The following is a 17,685-nucleotide window of genomic DNA, read 5'->3' as shown; positions in this document are numbered from 1 at the left end:
GTGTTGACCTCGAATTGCACTCTCCTCCCCATGCCCTCCCTTCTATCATCCCCCCACTCTGCTTATCCCCTTATCCCCCACTTTCCTGTATTGTAAGATAGATTTTCATGCCAAAATGAGTGTGGATTTTATTCTTTCCTTTAGTGGAATGTGATGAGAGTAGACTTCATGTTTTTCTCTCACCTCCCCTCTTTATCCCTCCACTAATGAGTCTTTTGCTTGCCTCTTTTATGAGAGATAATTTGCCCCATTCAATTTCTCCCTTTCTCCTCCCAATATATTTCTCTGTCACTGATTGATTTCATTTTTTTTAAGATATGATCCCATCTTCTTCAATTCACTCTGTGCACTCTGTCTCTATTTATGTGTGCATGTGTGCATGTGTGTGTGTGTAATCCCACCCAGTACCCAGATACTGAAATGTTTCAAGAGTTACAAATATTGTCTTTCCATGTAGAAATGTAAACAGTTCAACTTTAGTAAGTCCCTTATGACTTCTCTTTGCTGTTCACCTTTTCATGGTTCTCTTCATTCTTGTGTTTGAAAGTCACATTTTCTTTTCAGCTCTGGTCTTTTCATCAAGAATTCTCGAAAATCCTCTATTTCATTGAAAGACCAATTTCTCCCCTGAAGTATTATACTCAGTTTTGCTGGGTAGGTGATTCTTGGATTTAGTCCTAGTTCCTTTGACTTCTGGAATATCCTGTTCCATGCCCTTCGATCCCTTAATGTAGAGGCTGCTAGATCTTGCGTTATCCTGATTGTATTTCCACAATACTTGAATTGTTTCTTTCTAGCTGCTTGCAATATTTTTTCCTTGACCTGGGAACTCTGGAATTTGGCCACAATGTTCCTAGGAGTTTCTGTTTTTGGATCTCTTTCAGGCGGTGTTCTGTGGATTCCTTGAATATTTATTTTGCCCTCTGGTTCTAGAATCTCAGGGCAGTTTTCCTTGATAATTTCATGAAAGATGATGTCTAGGCTCTTCTTTTGATCATGGCTTTCAGGTAGTTCCATAATTTTTAAATTGTCTCTCCTGGATCTATTTTCCAGGTCAGTTGTTTTTCCAATGAGATATTTCATATTATCTTCCATTTTTCCATTCTTCTGGCTTTGTTCTGTGATTTCTTGCTTTCTCATAAAGTCCTTAGCCTCCATCTGTGCCATTCTAATTTTCAAAGAACTATTTTCTTCAGTGAGCTTTTGAATCTCCTTTTCCATTTGGCTAATTCTGCTTTTGAAAGCATTCTTCTCCTCATTGGCTTTTTGATCCTCTTTTGCCAATTGAGTTAGGCTAGTTTTCAAGGTGTTATTTTTTTCAACATTTTTTGGGGTCTCCAACAGCAGGGAGCTGATCTGCTGTTCATGCTTTGACTTCATGTCTCTCAGTTCTCTTCCCAGCTTTTCCTCCACCTCTCTAACTTGATTTTCAAAATTCTTTTTGAGTTCTTCCATGGCCTGAGCCCATTGGGTGGGCTGGGACACAGAAGCCTTGATTTCTGTGTCTTTGCCTGATGGTAAGCATTGTTCTTCCTCAACAGAAAGGAAGGGAGGAAATGCCTGTTCACCAAGAAAGTAACCTTCTATAGTCTTATTTCTTTTCCCTTTTCTGGGCATTTTTCCAGGCAGTGACTTGACCTCTGAATATTTTCCTCACACCTACCTTGCCTCCTGATCCTCCCAGCCAGTGTTTGGGGTCTGAGATTCAAATGCTGCTTCCAGCCTCAGGGCTTTGGGTGGGGGCAAGGCTCCTATTCAATGTGAGATTAAGTTCAGATGCTCAGGTGAGGGCAGGGCTGCCTCTCAGGCTCAGTTCCCTCAGGGAGTTTATGCACAGACCTTCAACAATGGATCCAGGCTCCTGCCTGCTTGGGGAGCCCCGGTCTGCTACTGCCCCTCAGCTTCTACCTCCTGGGGGGGGCCCGAGCCATGGGGACACTCCACTCCCCCCTCGACCCGCCAAAGAGACTCTCTCACTGACCGCCGTCACCTGTGGGTGGAGGGACTTGTGCGGCCACTGGAGATCCCATCCCTGAAGCCTGCTCGGATCTGTTTCTCTTATTGCCGCGGCCGTGGCAGTTCTGGGCTGGGCTCTGCGTCTGCAGCGCGACGGACCTTTTGCGAGAAGTTTGCAGATCTCTCTGGAACAGAAATCTCCCTCGCTCCAATGTTCTGTGGCCTCTGGGTGCAGAATTTGGCGTGAGTTACTTCTTTGTAGTTGTTCTATGGGTTGTGTGTTCGGAGCTATGTGTATGTGTGTCTTTCTACTCTGCCATCTTGGCTCCACCCGTCTATTTGATAACTTTTAAAGTTAAGTTCTGCTTCTGGGGGACAAGAGACGCTGCTCTAAGCTTATTCCACTTGGGGTCTGTAGGCCTAGTCATTGGCTTGCTGAATAAGTGACTCTGTGTAATGGGATGCACAGACTTGCCAGGTGTGGACACTAGCCTGTTTCACTGGGGCCAGGAGCCTCAGAGTACCTCACAGGTACTGTGCTGCTAGGTTGCTGAGGCTGCATCATAGGGCCTTAGTTGCTTATAGGTTCTGGGCTTAGGGATATCTGTGGTTTGAACCTCTTACAATGGGCTATACTCCTTTTTAACTCAAATGAGACAGGCTTTTTGTAGTCCTCAATTGTCTTGAAATGAAAAATTATTTCACTCTGTCCTTTTATATATTATGTGACTCCAGTATTTATTTTAAGACATGATTATACAGTTTTTTTGAGGGAAATTGGGGTGAGCTCAGACAGCTTCAGGCCTTTTCTCTACCACCTTCACAGAAAACAATAATTTTTAAAATTTTGTAATTCTTATTCTTTGTAGCCTGTGTTTCAAAGGGTATATGATTTGCATCATATCTAAAAGTTTCTAGGGGATTAATATTTTAAAGACTCTCTCCAGGTTGCAGCTATTTTCTATGCTTTATCGCTAGAAGAATAATACTACAATTTTTAGGTTCCAATGTAAATACTTTTGGTAGGCAGTTGAAAATTCCATACTTGGATAAATATATACATATTCATGAGGTTTGACATCTGTCGCATTTCATATTTATGTGTTTGTTCTGATGTAAGAGTTCTTGAGAGGGGTCAGGAAAGAAAAGAACTGCACATTTGAAAGAAAAAAAACACCTAGAAAATGGTCCAAAACTCATCTGCAATAAGTAATAGAATGACCTCTCATTAATCACATTTAAATAACAACAAAAAGAGAAATTTCAAAAAAAAAAAAAGGAAAGATTTCAACTTTGAATCAGTAGTCAGTCATTACATATATATATGTATATATATATATATATCTTATATATATTACATTATTATATATATGTAATATATATTACATTATACATATATGTAACATATATCTCAAACACCTATTACTGCATGTCATTATGCTTCAGGGGATTCAAATATTAAATAAGTCAAAGTTCTCACATTCAAGGAACTTGCAACATTTTAGTAAGATTTTCATAAGATTACACACACACACATATCTCACAGTATAGCTTATTTGTTCATTCTTTCTTTTCAAAAAATAACAATGACATTATAAGGTAGTGTTTTGACTTGTATGTGAATTGGTTATAAGTGAGACACAGTTACAAAAATTTGTCAACCTCACTGTTTCTTCTAGAGTCATGAAAATCCAGTGACAAGACAAAAGTCAAGATGTCTCGGGGTGATCTGGGTTGCAATGGATTATGATGATGCATTTGATTTCTTACCAAGCTCTAAGCACTCCAAAGCACTTGCTTTATCCACTTTCAAGGCCACTGGAGCAAATTTTTCTCATTCACCCATTCAGCCAGGGGAAGTTTTCACATGCTAACTCACCAAGGGGTTTCAAATCTATTGGTTGTCCTCAACCTGGTCTGGCCCATCTGCTGAGATGGTTTTACCAGAATGTGGCTTTTTGGAACCACAGGTGAGTATTGGCATCAGGTAGGCACAGGAAAGTAGATGAACAGTCCTGAATGGGATTCACCTAACCCTCAAATGAGAGATGCTAATCACCCCTAAGGTTATTAAAGCTAAGTTACTTACCTATGACTTGATGTCAACAAAGCAAAGGATACCAGAAAAACATGAGCTAGCCTATGATACAGTCAGGAGCACTGATCTCTTTTAGCCACCCAAGACAAGGACTGTTTTTCAAGGACTTAAAACTGATTAGAATTATTCCCCACCTCCATTACCCCCCAAATAACCAAAAACTCCTGAACAACAACTGAGAATTTATCTTTTACTATATATCCAAGTGAAAACAAAATCCATCAATTTATACTATGGTAACTGGAATCCAATGCACCTATGAGAAGTAAGCATTATCAGAGTGTGAATCTGAATTGTTTCAAGTATTTTGGTGCAAAATGGACGCACTTCCTTGTTCCTCCCCCCACTCATACCTCAGACTCAAAGGGCCTTTGATTACTCAAATCCCTCAAAGGATGAGTCCATAAATACATATAATTCATCAGGAAACAATGTAGAGACAATAAGAGAGTAACAAATAAATAATAAATGCCACCAGAGATTTACTTCATTTTAGTTTATGCATCTTCAGAAATGTTTTAAAGGTAGATAATATTAAAGAATCTCTATTAAAAGTTGTAAAAAAAATTAGAAAGATAATTTTAGATTAGCTTTATTTGAAGGTTCATCCATAAACAGAGAAAAGTAAAACTATTAAACTGTAGAAACAGTAGGAAAGATAGAAAAGAGTAGGATAGAAGAAAGGAAGGAAAAAAGAAACATAAAAAAGGAAAAAGGAAAAATGGAAGAAAGGGGTGGAGGAAGAAAGAAAAAAGGAGGACAGAGAGAGGGAGAGCAGAAAAATTAGGATGGATGGAAATGCACAGTAGTCATAACTGTGAATGTAAATAAGATGAACTCACTCACAGAATAGAAGTGGATAGCAGAATGGATTACAAACTAGAACCCAATATTATGGCTTTTATTTTTCTACAAGAGACACATGAACCAGACAGGTCGGAGCTAAAAATAAATGGCTACAATAGATTTTACTATGGTTCAATTGAAATAGAAAAAGAAGTGGTACCATTCATTATCTCAGATGGAAAAAAAAATCAAAATATAACTAATTTAAAAAGACAATCAGGGCAAATGCATATTTTTAAATGGTACAACACAACATGAAATAATATCAAAAAAGTTTAAAGTACTTGTTTTTTATTTTTTCTTGAGAGTGGCCTAATTTCTCAAACACATAGAGAACTGAATCAAAATTATAAAAATAAGGGACATTCCCCTATTCACAAAGTATTAAAGGGTATGAGCAGGCAGTATCCAGAGGAAGAAATCAAAGATATCTAAATTCATTTTAAAAGGTTCTTTAAATCACTATTGACTAGAGAAATTAAAATTTAACATCTCTGAGGTACCGACCCTCTCAAACCTATTAGAAATGACAAACACTGGAGGAAATGAGGGGAAATAGGTACACTAATAAACTCTTTTAAAGCTGTGAACTCCTCAAACCATTCTGGAGAACAGTTTGTAACTAAAAGCAAAGGGCTATAAATCTGTGCATTCATTTTCACTCAGCAATATCATTTTTAGGGGTATACACCCCAAAGTGATCAAAGAAACAGGAAAAGGACTTATAGACATACAACTCTTTATAACAGCTTTTTTTTGTGGTAGTAAAGAACTGGAAATTGATGGGGATGCCCATCAATTGGACAATGGCTGAATAAGTGATACATAATTTTGATGGAGTACTATTGTACTGTAAGAATGATGATGGGAATGGTATCAGATTAACATGGGAGGACCTTCATGATTTGCTACAAATAAAAGCGTCAGAATGACAAAATCATTGGTCACAGCAAGAGCAATACTATAATGATGATAGAGTGTGAAAGACTGTTATTCTGATTTCTGGCACAATTTAAGGTGATTCCAAAGGAATTATGATTAAAATTCTATCTACCTCCATAGATATCTGATGGACTCAGTACAATTTTATATAGAATTTTCTCCCTTTTTTTAGATATTTTTTGGTTATATAGCTAATATTTCCCTATTAGTTCTTCATGTATTAAATGTATAATTCATTTCATACTGCTTGCATTCTAAGTGGTTGTGGAAGAGCCTGAAGCCAGGGACAGAAATAGCAATGTACTATTCAAAAAAGAAATTATAAAATAATTAATCAATTTTAAAATTTTAAAAAGAGAAATATAGTGTAGGTCCTTTTTTAACCACAGTTGTCAGGTAGAGCAATTCTTAAATTGCCTCTTTTTCATCTCCTTTTAAGGTCAGTTTTTTGATGAAATATTTCACATTTTCTTTTATTTTTCATTCTTCTAACTTAAGCAAAATTCTGATGTCTTCTAGTTTTAGCAACTTTCACTGGTCCAATTCTAATTTTCAGGAATTATTTTCTTCCACGAGTCTTTTTATCTCTTATTCTATTAGTCCAATTCTAATTTTTAAAGGAGTCATTTTCATTAATTCTATGATCCTCTGTATGTCTTGTTTATTGTTAAATTCTTCCTTTACCCAAAGATCTGAAAGGTAAAACTGTGTATGTTGCCCCAATTTACTTATGATAGAATCCTTTATCTCCAAATTACCTGCGAATTTTTACCTTATTTTGGTATGTGTTGTGATATGTTAGTCTGTTATTTGTTCAATATTTTACAGTCATATCCAGCTCTTCAAGACACCCTGAGAAAAATAGATTGATATTTTTTAAAAAAATGAAAATGTGGGAGATTAAAGGAAAATATTGCATAATTATTCCAGGCATAAGCAAAGAAAAAAGATAATCACATAGGAACAGCATACACTCCTTATCTTTTTTACCTAATAAACCACTCACTCACTCACTGTTCTGATGCCACCAGTACCGGTGCTCTTTTTTACCCAACAACTGTGACCTGAGAAATGTATATAGCCAAAGGAACAGGAGCATGTATCCAGTGCCAGTGAAGGGTCCTTTATAATCTCCATCTGAGCAGTTGTCTGACATCCTTAACATCTCTGGACTGAGAGTTCTTCAAACCACTGCCATCTTCTTCAAGACCTGCTATTCATGTAGCCACTGAACATGCTACAGGCTAATCTCACTTCCGTCTTACAGATCACTGTATAGACCTCTTCATTGGTCTTGTACTGTAATACTGTCTCAACTCGAACCTTTTGTTGCCTCTGCCACTCTAGAATTTGATTTGATATTTTAAAGTTTTTTGGTGGGAAGTGTTGGGGAAGTACACTGGATTTCATTGTCCATTTGGTCAATTCTTTTTACAGGGTTTTTTTTTTTTTTTTTAGTTTGTTTTTGCGCCTCTTTTACCAAGCTATTGATTTTATTTTCATAATTGTCTTTTGTGACTCGTTTTCCCAAATCTTCCCTCTAGCATTCTTGTATTTTTAATGTCTTCCAGCATATCTTGTTGACCTTATGTTCATTTCCTTTTGTCTTCATTTGAATTTTTGCTTGTAGTTGTTTTGATATCATTGTCTTCTTTTGAGTTTACGTCTTAAGCATCCCTGTCAAACTATTATCTTTTTATGTTTGGGTAACTTGTTGTTGTTGTTGTTGTTATTGTTTACTCATTTTCTCACCAATTTATTCACTTTTAACTTTATGTTACAGTTAGACTTTGCTCCTGTTATGGTGTACACTGTGTCAAGATTCTCATGTGTGTGTGTGTGTGTGTGTGTATGTGAGTGTGTATATGTGTGTGTGTTTGTGTTTTCAGAGCTGGTTTTGGGGGTCTGTATTTTTTCAGTGCTTCTTAAGGTGGCATGATCTGAGGACAGATGATAGTTTGAACTCTGGTCTTTACCCAGGAAGGGACACTGCTAAGTATAAACTAAATGTGCACCAAAAATGAGAATTCCTAGATATGGTTCTCCTTAATGTAGATTCCACAGCTGTTTGTTTACCCAATTTGATCTAGAAAGAAGTCCTTTTGTTGGATTTCATGCCAACCTCTCTCCACTATAGTGACTTTCTAAGTTGATTGAATTTAAATTACATGGTTATTTTTAGCTTGAAAAATTTTTGTAGCATGTAAATGGAGCCAAATATCGCTTAAACAAAGAATAACTTGAAAGTTAGCAATCAGATTAGACCAAAGATTTTCCTTCCTCCATTGTATAATTTTGGGGTGGGAACTTGTGAACTCAAGGGCACATATGGCCTTCTAGGCCCTTGAGTGTGATCTTTTAACTGAGTCCAAGTTTTGTACAACAAACCATTTCATTAAGGGGATTTGTTCTGTGGAGTCTGGATTTAGTCAAAAAACCACACTTGACGATTTAAAAGGCTATATATATGGTCTTGAGATCACAGCTTTTGTATCGCTGGTTTAATTTAAATGTTCTAACGACAGCTGAGATAAAGTATAAATTTATTTTACTTTAAGAAAGTCAACATCTAAGTGTGAATTTACAAAGGAGAAAAAGTGGATATTATTTGTCTTAATTAATTATGCACCAAATTTTTGTTTTTTTGTTTTTTATTAGGTATAAATATCATAATGGTATTTAATTATTCTCTGTATCTTAAAAATAAATGTATTCACAACCAATGTGTGTCACACCTACCTATTCTACAAACATTTGCACACATAATTAATAACTTCTTGGTTTCTCTATCATTTATTATTTTATTGCATTAAAATTTCTTATTCAGTGTATATGCTTTTCCATTCATGTTTCAAATACTTCTATGTGAGGTATCTCAAAATTCTTACAAATAGATCTTTTATGTCTCTTTAAATGAATTTATTTCCTTTGTTTCTTAATCATTGAACCCATTTTACTCTTTGTTTTTCTCCTACCTTTTATGTGTATATCTCTCTATAATGACTTAATATTCATGAGCCTTATTCTGCTACTTACTGGGAAAATAGGAATGATGATAGTTTTAATAACTAACATAGAAGATGTTGTGCAAAGTTTTCTGAATGACAAATTCCACTAGAAATATAAGGTATGCTGATAGTGCTGCTGAAATTTTTTGGTCACCATTACTACAAATGTAATGTTTTATCCCTTCTTGCTTCAATTATTTTCTTTATAAAATCCTCCAAATGCTTAATATATTAATTTTAAAATATTTTTGTAATTTATGTTGTCTTCTTAAGTCATTCACGTATTCTGTTATCATAAAACATGTCTTAAGTATTTGGTATAGTAAGGACCTCTCCTTGGTGCAGAAATACAAGGTGAGAAGGTGGTGTAATCCACAGAGAGAAATTTTTCAATCTCTACAATGGATGTGACATTTGCATAGGCAAGTGCAGACAAATTAGTAGAATGTGACAATAGCAAAGGAGAGATTAAATTACTCTAGAAAATTCTGAGAAATAACATAATACATATAACTAATGGGGGTGGGAAGAGGATAAGAGGAGACAAAAATTAAGGATATGCATTTGAACTGAGATTCAAATTTTATTTAAGAAGTGAAAATCAGTACAGATTGAATTTCAAGAATGGATTGGAATTGGGAAAGATGTGCAAAACTATACTATAATATGGCTATTAATTGATAGTTCAATTTAGGAAGCATGAAGGAACCTGTGAAATAAAACTTGAAAGTAAATAGCACCCAGTTCAGGGGGTGTAATTGTTATGAAATTTTCACTTTATGCAGAATTATATGAACTTATATTCACAGAGTTCTTTAAAGTCCACCTAGAGCAAGAAATACATAGATAACTGTCTTCTATACCACATTTAACAAATTGTCATTCATACTTTGCTTAAAGACTAATGATGTACTACTGTCTCTCAGAGTTTCCTGTTCCTCTTTTGAACAATTCAAATAAAAAATTTTCACTTACATAAATCTAAACCTGCCACTTTATAACTCTTTTCCATTGCTCCTCATTTTTTCTTCTTAGTCCAAGAAGAACAATTCTAATTTTTCTTTTATGTAACAAATATTCAATTATTTTAGCTCACTTATCATCTTTAATGACTTTATTAAGTTCAAAATAATCTCTATTTCCTTCAATTAACCCTCATATGACATAATCCTGAGGTCTTTTACCAACCCACATTTTCTTCAGGTTTTCCTATAAGAGATAAGAAGTCATCCAGGGGTTTAAACAAGAAAGTTTTCATAGGACTGTAAGTAGCAAGAACAAATATTTGATGATTACATTCAGGAGACTCTAGAATCAGTAATATCAATTATTAAAAGACTAATAAAATAGTTTAAAAGATGCAGGTTCAAAGTGGAGAGGAAAATGAGGAACAACTTAGAGAAACTGGGAATAAGGGAAAAGAGGTGGATTTGAGAAAATGATAATGTCATTTTGAGGTTTATTGATACATAGGTGCTGACATGACAAACACGTGGATGAAGGTTAGAATTATTGGAAATACAAGATTGAATTGAGGAGAGAAATTGCATCTATTTTTACATATTTTGAGGCACCTTGTAAATTGTGATCATTGAAATCACATGATATCACCATGAAAGAAGAGAAGAGTGTCAGGGGAAAAGCTCTGTGGAAAACCCAAACTTAGAAATGGGAAGAAGTTGATGAAGCAGCAAAGGAGATAGTGAGGAAGCAGAGAGATATGACTCTAATTGGGAAGAAGCAATGTCATATACAAGAAGAAAGGAAAGACTATGAAGGAGGAGGTGGAGAGAGATAAAGAAATATTAATTATGTGAAAATTCCAAAGGATTTAGAAGTTAAAAGTCATTAATCTTTGAGTATAGATTCAGTACTGTGTTGGCAGGGTGTGGACAGATTTCAAAGAATTGAACAGTGAGTGAATGGTTGATTAGGTAGAAAATGTAAGAAGTGTATGCTGCTCCCATGAGATTAGATATTTTTCCTTTGCTTACGTTGGAATATTTGTTTTATATTTCCCTTAATCTCCTACATTTACATTTTTAAATATTATCTATTTTCTTCATGGTGCTCATTTCAAAGCATTTAAAAATTGGTAATAATCTACTATCCCCTAATCTATTTTTTCAAAACTTTCTATTTTTTCTGAGTATATTCACATAGATACACACATATATCAATCCATATATCAACATATTATACATCCATCCATTATGTTATAACATATGGTATGGCATAATGAGATGTATCATTTGTCAGGTCAGGTAGGATTTTATCTTAAAATATTATGTAATTTTGTCAAGGAAGTCTGGAATTCAAGTTCCTCTATACTTGAAATTAATGATAAGATCCAAACTTTTCCCATGTTCTGGAGACCAAGATCACAAAAAGAGACATAAATAGCCTTTTGGCTATTCCAAATAACATTTAAAAAAATGAATCCCATTTACTATATAAAGTCTGCATTTAGTATAAGAGCTTAAAATTCTGTAATCAAGGCTAATTTAAATGACTGACAAGTTATTAAAAAGAAAATCAACCCATATTTGCAATAGAACTTATACTGACTTGCTTGTCACTATTAAAAATTTTAATTACACTAACAATTCGTATTTTATTATTTTATGATAATTGTAATACATTTGGGCTATGACTATGCTTCATAGTCATGTTTGTGGTGATAAAATATTTCTGGGAGTGCTCTGAAAGAGATATTAAAATATTGTATTTTGAGGGATTTCCAATATGTCCATCTTCTCATATGGACTTTAAAATGTCTCTTTGAGAGAACATTTTGTTTTGGTTTTTGATGCAATAATTCTACTTATTTCTGTATACTTTTAAAGAAAATCAGTCATTACAACAGTATTCTTTTAAACACATTTTATAATTTATTAACATAGTTATAATTTCTTATTAACTCAACAGAATGAATTTTTTTTCAGAATTACACACTTAGGGGTGAAAACTAAAATATGATTATTGATTATAACAAATTTTGTACCTAATATTTGCCAAAAGCATGGTGGCCATTAAGCTGCAAATATAGCCTTCCTGTAAGTTTTGCAAGAAAAAGTGTGCACACTAAAAATAGGCACTTAGCAAAAAAAAATGCATATAGTACTTAAGGATATCTTTAGGAATGGCATCAGAAAATCTAAAGCCTATTTCAAGTTGAAAATTGCAGAAAATATTAACAATGACAAAAATTGGTTATGTAGCTATGTTAGGCATGAGAATAAGAAGGAAGAGACAAGTTTAGTTCTTGAAGCAATTATGTTATGTTTGCAAATGGGAGAAAGAAGAAAGAAACATCCATGCATTCTATCAGTAAGTATTTATTATATGTTTATTTTTTGGAGGCAGTTGGGGTTAAGTGACTTGCTTAGGTTCCTGAAGCCTAACATGAACTCAGGTCCTCCTGACTCCAGGGCTAGTGTTCTATCCACTGTGCCACCTAGTTTTTTCTAGATGATTTTTATATACCAGACAATGTGCTAGATTTTATGGGATAGATATATATATATATATATACGTATATATATATATTCATACATATATATGTGTGTATATGTACATATATGTACATATGTGTATATATAATGTATATATGTATATGAGAATCTCAAACATCTTGATTTTCAATGCAAAATTAAAGATTATAAGGAGTTATTGTAATATATATAATAGTTATATTTCATGAACAGTCAAGCAAAATGATGAATAACTACAAAAATATCAATTGTCAACATTAAGAGAAGAGAAAAAAATACTTAACCTTATCTTAGAAATAGAAATTGCATAATCTATCAATGAGTTCCATAAGGAAAAATCACCATGAACATATGAATTTATAAGTGATTTCAACAAACATTTCAGGAATAATAAATCCAGATGCTACATACATTAATTGAAAAAAAAATAGGTGAAGAAATCCTATTAAAGTACCTTTATGACACAAATATTGTTTAGATATCTAAATCCCAGGAAAAAAAATAGGGAACGGAAACTATAGACCAATTTATCTGATGAATATTCAGGAAAACATTTAAAATAAAATTGTAGTGAAGAGATCAAAACAAGATATCAAAAAGAGGGGAAGCTAGGTGACACAGTTGATAGAGCACTGTGCTGGAATCAGGAGGACTTGAATTCAAATTCGGCTCAGACAGTTGGCATTTACTAGCTGTGTGACCTTGGGTTAGTTACTTAACCTTCATTCCTTAGTAACATAATAAAAAGTTACTAAAAAGATTATACCCTATAGGAAAACTATAAGCATAGATTACCATAACAAAAATAACAATAAGCACAGTTATATAGAGGCAGAAAAAGCTTTTGACAAAATACCAAAAAAAACTTCAAATGGTGTCACAAAACACCACACACAACAGAAAATAACTAAAGAATGACAATAGAATCTGTCTAAAACCAAAACAGTAAGAATTATCTGTAATAGGGATTAACTAGAAGCCTATTCAATAATATCATTTGTGAAACCAGTGTGCCCATTATAGATATACGAATGGATAAGGGACATATTCCAGTGGATATAGATATAGATAGATGCAGATATATAGTTCAGTATGGGTAATAGACCAGGTTGTCTATTATTAAAAATAGTATAAGAAATGCCATAATTATAACAATCAGAATAGAATAAAGGTAATTGAGAGACTACAATATCTCAGAAGAAAAGAAAACTATCACGTTTTGGAGGTGATGGAGACAGAACACTAGAGAATCAAACAAAAATTAGTTAAAACAATGAACAAGTATAGCAAAGCCACAGGGCATAAAATAAATACACGTAAATCACCAGCATTCCTGTATATCACCAAATGAACCCAGTAGGAAAAGATAAAAAGAGAAATTCTATTGAAAATACCTGCAAACAATATAAAATACTTGGAAATTGACCTGCAAGGATAAATTCAGGCAATATCTAAGAGCAATTACAACAAAAAATTCACACAAATAAAGACAACTAAATAATTAAAAAATTATTCCTTGTTCATTTATAGGTTAAGGCAATTTGATAAAAATAATCATACTAAGTACATGCATTTACCTATTCATTGCCATACCAATCAAACTGACAAAGATTTATTCTATAGAACATGAAAAATAATAAGAAAATATATTTGGAAAAATAAAAGTTCAAGAATATCAAGAGAATCAATGAAAAAATGTGAAGGAAAGAGGTTTAGCAGCATCAGATCTCAAACTGTATTTTAAAGTCATAGTTACAAAAAACTGTCCTCTCACCAAAATGGCATGCAATCTGATATATGCTATACATGTATGATCATCTTAAAAACATTTCTATATTAGTCATGTTGTGAAAGAAGAATCAGAACAAAAAGAAAAAACCATGAGAAAGAACATGATACAAAAAATAGAATAAATAGTATTCTTTGATCTACATTCAGACTTCATGTTTCTTTCACTGATGTGGATAGCATTGTTCATCATAAGACTTTTGGAATTACCTTAGAGAATTGCATAGCTGAGAAAAGCTGTCTATCAAAGGCAACCATCCCAAAATGTTGCTGTTACTAAGTATAGTATTCTACTAGCTATTTTCATTTCTCTTAGCATCAGTTCATGTAAACCTTTCCAGGTTTTTGTTGTTGTTGTTGTTGTTGTTGTTGTTTTTTAATCCACATGCTCATCATTGTTTATATCAAAAACAGTATTCTATTACATTAATGTACCAAAACTTGTTCAGTCATATCCCCACTGATGGGTATCCCCTCAGTTTCCAGTTCATTGTCACCACCAGAAGAGTTGCTGTATATATGTGTGTGTGTGTGTGTGTGTGTGTGTATATATATATATATATATATATATATATATATATATATATATATATATATATATATATATATATATATATATATATATATATATATACATACATATATATGTATATGTATATGTATATGTTTGTACATATAGGTCCTTTTCTCTTTTTTGTGATGTCTTCGAGATACACACCCAATGGTGGTATTGTTAAGTCAAAGGGTATGCACAATTTGATTGTCCATTGGTATAGTTCCAAATTGCTCTCCCGAATGGTTGGACCAGTTAACAACTCCACAGACAGTGCATTAGTTCCCAATTTTCCCACAAGCTCTCTAACATAGCATCCATACTCTTAAAGGAAAAGTTAAATGAGTTACAAGTGGAAATAGTAAAACTAGAGTAGTGGGGAACCTTAAATTTCACTACCCAGGACTAGATAAATCTAATAGAAATACACAGGAAATAAGTTAAGGATAATATAATTTTATTTATTTTTTCAGAAAGTATTTTTAAAATTAATTATTTCAGTTTTCAATATTCATTTCCATTACATTTTGAGTTTTACATTTTCTCCCACTACCTCTCCCCTCCCCAAGATGGGACATAATCTTATATAGGCTTTACATATACATTCATACTGAACATAGTTTCATATTATTCATTTTGTAAAGAAGAGTAAGAAGCAATGGTAGGAACCATAATAAAGAAGAAACAAAACAAAGCAACAACAAAAAAGAGAATAAATGCTATGCTTCTATCAACATTCGGACTCCAAAGTTCTTCCTTTGGACTCGGATAGCATTTTCTATCATGAGTCTTTTGGAGTTGTCTGAGATCCTTGTTTTACTGAGAAGATCCACATCTACCAAAATTAGTCATTGCACAATGTAATTGTTACTGTGTACAATGTGCTTCTGGTTCTGCTTACTTCACTCAACATCAGTTTATATAAGCCTTTTCAGGTTTTTCTGAAGTCAGCATGTTCATCATTTCTTATAGTACAACAGTATTCCATTACACACATATACCACAACTTGTTTAGCCATCTCCCAGTTGACGGGTATCCCTTCAATTTCCAATTCTTTGTCACCACCAGAAAAGCTGCTATAAAAGAGTTTGTACATATAGGCCCTTTTATCTTTTCAGTGATCTCTTTGAGATACCAACCTAGTAGTTTTATTGCTAGGTTAAAAGGTATGTACAATTTGCTTGTTCTTTGGGCATAGTTCCAAACTGCTCTCTGGAATGGTTGGACCAATTCACATCTCCATCAATAATGCATTAGTGCTCCAATTTTTCTGCAATCTCTCTAAAATAGCAATCAAATTTTTAAAGGAAAACTTAAAAGAACTAGAAGTGAGAATAGACAGCAAAATTAGAGTAGTGGGGAACCTCAACTTCTTCTTCTTGAGACTAGATGAGTGTAACCAAAAACACACAGGAAATAAGGAGAACAGAGTTTAGAAAAGTAAGATATTATAGATTTATGGAGAAAATTGAGAATAGAAAGTGAACCTTTTTTTCCACTATACATGGACTCTATATAAAAAGTGACTGTATATTAGAGCACAAAAACTTCACAGTCAAATGCTGAGGAGAAATATTAGATGCATCCTTTTCAGAAAATAATACAAAAATACATTTAATAAAGAGGCATGGAACCATAGTTTAAAAGTTAATATATTAATAAGTAATCTAATCCTAAAGAATGATTGAGCAAAAGAACAAATCACAGAAAACATCAATAATTTCATTGAGGACAATGACTACAGTGAATAAATATATCATAATTTATGGGGTGCAACCAAAAGAACATATAGGGGGAAATTTGTATTTCTAAACACTTACATCAGTAATGTAAAGAAAGATCATATCAATGAATTGAGCATGCAAGTTAAAAAAAAAACTGGAAAAAAGAACAATTTAAAATGCCCATTTGAAGACTAAATCAGAAATCCTGAAAAATAAAAGAGATTAGCAAATGAAAGTAAGAAAATATTGAATGAAAAAAACTAGCAACTTTTTTTTTACCATAAAACCAACAAGATAACCCATTGGTTAATTAGTTTACAAGAAAGACCAGGAACAAAATGAACATAAAGCATAAAGATTTAGGAATGAAAAGGGTGAATTCAACACCACTGAAGAGGAAATTAAAACAATTAATAGGAAATATTTTTATCAAATATATGCCAATGAATCAGACAATTTAAGTGAAATCTGTTTTCTTTTTAAAAAAATATAAATTGCCCACATATACAGAGGAAAAAATGACATACTTAAAAACCTATTTTAGAAAAAAAGTAATTGAACAAGTCATCAATGAGCTCCCTAAGAAATAATCTTCTGGACCAGATGGATTCATAAGTGAATTCTGCCAACCTTCAAAAGACAATGAATTTCAATACAAGATAACTATTCTGGGGAAAAAATAGCCATTGTGTCCTACCAAATATCTTATTCAATTTACTTTTTGATATGGGGTTATTTAGGTATTTTACTTCCTCTTCTCTTAATCTGGGCCATTTACATACACACACATATACACATATATACATATGTATATTCACATATACACATACATACACACACACACACACACACACACACACACACACACACACACACACACACACACACATATATATATATATATATATATATATATATATATATATATATATATATATATATATATACTCATTTCACTGAGATTGTCAAATTCAGGGCCATACAGTTGGGCAAAGTAATTTCTAATTATTTTTTTAATTTCCTGCTTGTTGGAAATGAGTTCAAATTTTTCATTTCTGATACTCGTAATTTGGTTTTCTTCTTTCTTTTTTCCAAATCTAATTGACCAAATGCTTATCAATTTTATAGATTTTTCATAAAACCAACTCTTAGTTTTATTTCTTAATTCAATAGTTTTCTTAATTTCAATTTTATTAATTTCTCCTTTGGTTTTCAGTATTTCTAACTGGACATTTACTTGGGAATTTTCAATTTTTATTTTTCTAACTTTTCCAG

General features: G+C 33.1%; 1 pseudogene; it reads left to right on the top strand.

The window, feature by feature from the left end:
• The first annotated feature begins 3,890 nt into the window (after nt 1-3,890).
• Nucleotides 3,891-17,685, top strand: part of LOC140502343 (bcl-2-like protein 1) — a 74,071-nt pseudogene continuing 60,276 nt past the window's right edge.

The sequence above is a fragment of the Notamacropus eugenii genome, chromosome 4 (assembly GCF_028372415.1).
Source record: "Notamacropus eugenii isolate mMacEug1 chromosome 4, mMacEug1.pri_v2, whole genome shotgun sequence".
In the NCBI taxonomy this organism is placed as follows: domain Eukaryota; kingdom Metazoa; phylum Chordata; class Mammalia; order Diprotodontia; family Macropodidae; genus Notamacropus; species Notamacropus eugenii.
This window is presented reverse-complemented; position numbering and strand designations above follow the sequence as displayed.